Genomic DNA, 5000 nt, shown 5'->3' with positions numbered 1-5000 from the left:
TGTGATTCCTTCGTCGGGCACTGGTAAAGGGTGGCGATGATGCGTTCTATAATAGAAATACCCGTCGTAGCGTTTCTTCCGAGTCAACCCGCTCACGAAACTCTCTCTCTCGTCGTGGAATCCCCGCGTCGGAGAGTAAAACGCCGAAGGCTTACTATGAAACTTACGTCTCTCGACGATGGGACGATCCACGCGAAGAGTTGTTACGTGCACGCGTATGGTGCGATTGCGTCGATTCGCTTTTCTGTACGGGGAGTAATAGAACGTTGAGTTGACTTATCGGGTCTTCGTTGGAATTACCGTCGCTGGCATTGTAAACTCCAGATGACCTTGTGATTCCTTCGTCGGGCACTGGTAAAGGGTGGCGATGATGCGTTCTATAATAGAAATACCCGTCGTAGCGTTTCTTCCGAGTCAACCCGCTCACGAAACTCTCTCTCGTCGTGGAATCCCCGCGTCGGAGAGTAAAACGCGAATTCATACTATGAAAACTTACGTCTCTCGACGATGGGACGATCCACGCGAAGAGTTGTTTACGTGCACGCGTATGGTGCGATTGCGTCGATTCGCTTTTCTGTACGGGGAGAAATAGAACGTTGAGTTGACTTATCGGGTCTTCGTTGGAATTACCGTCGCTGGCATTGTAAACTCCAGATGACCTTGTGATTCCTTCGTCGGGCACTGGTAAAGGGTGGCGATGATGCGTTCTATAATAGAAATACCCGTCGTAGCGTTTCTTCCGAGTCAACCCGCTCACGAAACTCTCTCTCGTCGTGGAATCCCCGCGTCGGAGAGTAAAACGCGAATTCATACTATGAAAACTTACGTCTCTCGACGATGGGACGATCCACGCGAAGAGTTGTTTACGTGCACGCGTATGGTGCGATTGCGTCGATTCGCTTTTCTGTACGGGGAGAAATAGAACGTTGAGTTGACTTATCGGGTCTTCGTTGGAATTACCGTCGCTGGCATTGTAAACTCCAGATGACCTTGTGATTCCTTCGTCGGGCACTGGTAAAGGGTGGCGATGATGCGTTCTATAATAGAAATACCCGTCGTAGCGTTTCTTCCGAGTCAACCCGCTCACGAAACTCTCTCTCGTCGTGGAATCCCCGCGTCGGAGGGTAAAACGCGATATATAATAGTATATGCCAGTGGTTCGCGCGCGTCGTCTCTGAGATACGCGGTCGACAGAGTTCCGAAAACACGTGATGTGCCACGATTTCCGTGCGTCTTACATCTTTCGACGATGGGACGATCCACGCGAAGAGAACGTTCGTGCTTGCGTGAGGTGCAACAGCGTCGATTCGCTTTTCTGTACGGGGAGAAATAGAACGTTGAGTTGACTTATCGGGTCTTCGTTGGAATTACCGTCGCTGGCATTGTAAACTCCAGATGACCTTGTGATTCCTTCGTCGGGCACTGGTAAAGGGTGGCGATGATTCGTTCTATAATAGTAATACCCGTCGTAGCGTTTCGACCGATGTCACCCGCCACGAATGTCTCTCTCGACGTGGAAACCCCGCGCCGAAGAGTAAACGCGAAGGCTTACCATACGAAAGAAAACGGTATTATACGCCTGTGGTATGTGCGTCTCGGCTCTGTGATACGCGATCGGCAGAGTTACAAAAAAACGTTGATGGGCCACGATTTCCGTGCGTCTTACATCTTTCGACGATGGGACGATCCACGCGAAGAGTAGTTACGTGCTCGCGCGAGGTGCGATAGCGTCGATTCGCTTTTCTGTACGGGGAGAAATAGAACGATGAGTTGACTTATCGGGTCTTCGTTGGAATTACCGTCGCTGGCATTGTAAACTCCAGATGACCTTGTGATTCCTTCGTCGGGCACTGGTAAAGGGTGGCGATGATTCGTTCTATAATAGAAATACCCGTCGTAGCGATTCGGCCGAGACACCCGCCACGAAACTCTCTCTCGTCGTGGAATCCCCATGTCGGAGAGTAAAACGCGAAGGCTAACTATATAAGAAACATATAGTATTATTTATGCCTGTGGTTCTCCGTTTGTCCTACTCTCAGATACGCGACTCGGAGAGTTACGAATAATCGTGATGGACCACGATTTCTGTACGTCTTACATCTTTCGACGATGGGACGATCCACGCGAAGAGATCATTCCTGCTTGCGTGAGGTGCGATAGCGCCGATTCGCTTTTCTGTACGGGGAGAAATAGAACGATGAGTTGACTTATCGGGTCTTCGTTGGAATTACCGTCGCTGGCATTGTAAACTCCAGATGACCTTGTGATTCCTTCGTCGGGCACTGGTAAAGGGTGGCGATGATTCGTTCTATAATAGAAATACCCGTCGTAGCGATTCGGCCGTGTCACCCGCCACGAAAATCTCTCTCGTCGTGGAATCCCCGCGTCGTAGAGTAAACGCGAAGGCTTGCTATAGAAGACTATAGTTTATACGCCTGTGGTTCACCGGTTGCCTGCTCTCCGGGGTACGCGATCGCGCAGGAGTTACGGAAGAACTTGATGGGCCACGATCTCCAAGCGGCTATATCTTTCGACGATGGGACGATTCACGCGAAGAGAACGTTCGTGCATGCGTGAGGTGCGATAGCGTTGATTCGCTTGTCTGTACGGGGAGAAATAGAACGATGAGTTGACTTATCGGGTCTTCGTTGGAATTACCGTCGCTGGCATTGTAAACTCCAGATGACCTTGTGATTCCTTCGTCGGGCACTGGTAAAGGGTGGCGATGATTCGTTCTATAATAGAAATACCCGTCGTAGCGTTTCGACCGATGTCACCCGCCACGAAATTCTCTCTCGTCGTGGAATCCCCGCGTCGGAGAGTAACCGCCGAAGGCTTGCTATAGAAGACTATAGTTTATACGCCTGTGGTTCACCGGTTGCCGGCTCTCCGGGGCACGCGATCGCGCGAAGGTTACGGAGGGACGTGAAGCGCCCGAGCAATGAAACGTCCGCAGGAGGAAACGAGCAACCGCCGAACATTGTTTCGCGACGTTTCCATAATGTATTGTCGTTTCGCTCGCATCCCGCTTCTTTCCCCTAGTTTCCTCGACGCGTAGTTTCGCAGCCTTAGTGGACGAATCATTCTCGATTCGAGGAAAGATATGCAGTGGGGCGTGCAATGAGCCCGCCAGAGACCACGATCTCCAATGCGTCTTTACATCTTTCGACGATGGGATGATCCACGCGAAGAGAACGTTCGTGCTTGCGCGAGGTGCGTTAGCGTCGATTCGCTTTTCTGTACGGGGAGAAATAGAACGATGAGTTGACTTATCGGGTCTTCGTTGGAATTACCGTCGCTGGCATTGTAAACTCCAGATGACCTTGTGATTCCTTCGTCGGGCACTGGTAAAGGGTGGCGATGATTCGTTCTATAATAGAAATACCCGTCGTAGCGATTCGGCCGAGTCACCCGCCACGAAACTGTCTCTCTTTCGTCGTGGAAACCCCGCGTCGGAGAGTAAAACGCGCGAAGGCTGTGACTGTAACATATATATATACAGTATACAATGCCTGTGGTTTTTGCGCGTGTCGGCTCTTCGGTATACGCGATCGGCCAGAGTTACGGAGGGACGGTGAAGCGCACGAGAAATTGAAACGGCCGCACGATTGGAACCGAGCAACCGTCGAACATTGTTTCGCGACGTTTCCATAATGCGTTTTCGTTTCGCTCGCATACCGCTTCTTTTCCCCTAGTCTCTGAGACGCGTTTTCGAGCCGTTCTTCTACTATCGATTCTCGTAGAGAGAAGGGACCGGGTAGTCTGGAAGTGGAACCCGCATCTTGCGTGTACCGTACACGGAATTGAGAGGACCGGCCGTGAAGCTCGTTTTAAAGCCGTGCGTCTGACACCCAACTCTTGCGCGCCAATTTCGCGGCAAGAGATAATATGGGACGAATGACCGGCAAAGAGCCAGCTGTGAAGTCTGTTTTTTTAATCGAATCCGTGGACGTGTGTATGCCGTAGCGTCGCTCGTCGTGTTCGTTCATGGTCGTTCCGAGAGAAAGAACGAAAGCGGTAACGAAGGGACCGGCCGTGAAGCTCGTTTTAAAGCCGCGCGTCTGACACCCAACTCTTGCGCGCCAATTTCGCGGCAAGAGATAACATGGGACGAATGACCGGCAAAGAGCCAGCTGTGAAGTCTTTTTTCATTATTTGCTTTCAATCGATCGATCGGTACGATTCGTGCAACGTTTCGCGCGATGCGACGCGAAAACATGCGCGCAACAATAGATGCGTCTGATCGGAAGAACGCGAGGGTCGACTGCACGCGATGGATTCAGTATCGGGTAGGATACAAAATATATCCCCGTCGTTTCCACGCGTGCGAGTCTTCTGCGTCTTTCGCGGGTTTTTGAATGCACTATACGCCCGGAACGTCGAGAAATATATACATATTACTTGAACGTTTTTCGTCTCGAAAGGCTTCGGTGTCGTCTCCAAGGCGACGCCTGAATCTCCTTCGCGCGCTGGTCGGAGATTCAGGTATCAACTTTTATCTTCTCTTTGAAAGAAGAGAGATATTAGGTCGAACAAATGAGAATAAAATTATATATGTGAAATATAAAATTTATACGATTACCCTGAACGGTGGATCACTTGGCTCGTGGGTCGATGAAGAACGCAGCTAATTGCGCGTCAACGTGTGAACTGCAGGACACATGAACATCGACATTTCGAACGCACATTGCGGTCCACGGATACAATTCCTGGACCACGCCTGGCTGAGGGTCGTTTACGTACCATACACTGCTTGCGTAGCTCTGTCAAATCCCCGCCGTCGTTCACCTCTTCGGATCGAACGTTTTTTTACCGAAGGGCGCAAAGAACGTTTCTGAGTCGGGTTAAGAGAAGGATGCTACGTACGAGCGAACGATGGGTGTCTCGTCGGCGTTTGTCGCGGACACGCGAAAATTCTGTGAATTTCACGGACAGTGTACGTTCTAGTTGTTGCAAAACGATCGGAATCGTTTGTATGGACTCGCGTGAGTGTTCGCGGC

At 50.8% G+C, this 5000-nt stretch overlaps 1 non-coding gene across 1 annotated transcript; it reads left to right on the top strand.

Moving 5' to 3' along the window:
• Positions 1 to 4579: 4579 nt before the first annotated feature.
• On the top strand, positions 4580 to 4734 carry LOC143176229 (5.8S ribosomal RNA). Its single transcript, XR_013000809.1, has one exon. It is a non-coding gene; the product is annotated as a 5.8S ribosomal RNA (ribosomal RNA).
• Positions 4735 to 5000: the final 266 nt, after the last annotated feature.

Source organism: Nomia melanderi, unplaced genomic scaffold, assembly GCF_051020985.1.
Source record: "Nomia melanderi isolate GNS246 unplaced genomic scaffold, iyNomMela1 scaffold0428, whole genome shotgun sequence".
Taxonomy (NCBI): domain Eukaryota; kingdom Metazoa; phylum Arthropoda; class Insecta; order Hymenoptera; family Halictidae; genus Nomia; species Nomia melanderi.
The sequence above is the reverse complement of the archived record's forward strand: the minus strand, read 5'-3'. Positions and strand labels throughout refer to the sequence as shown.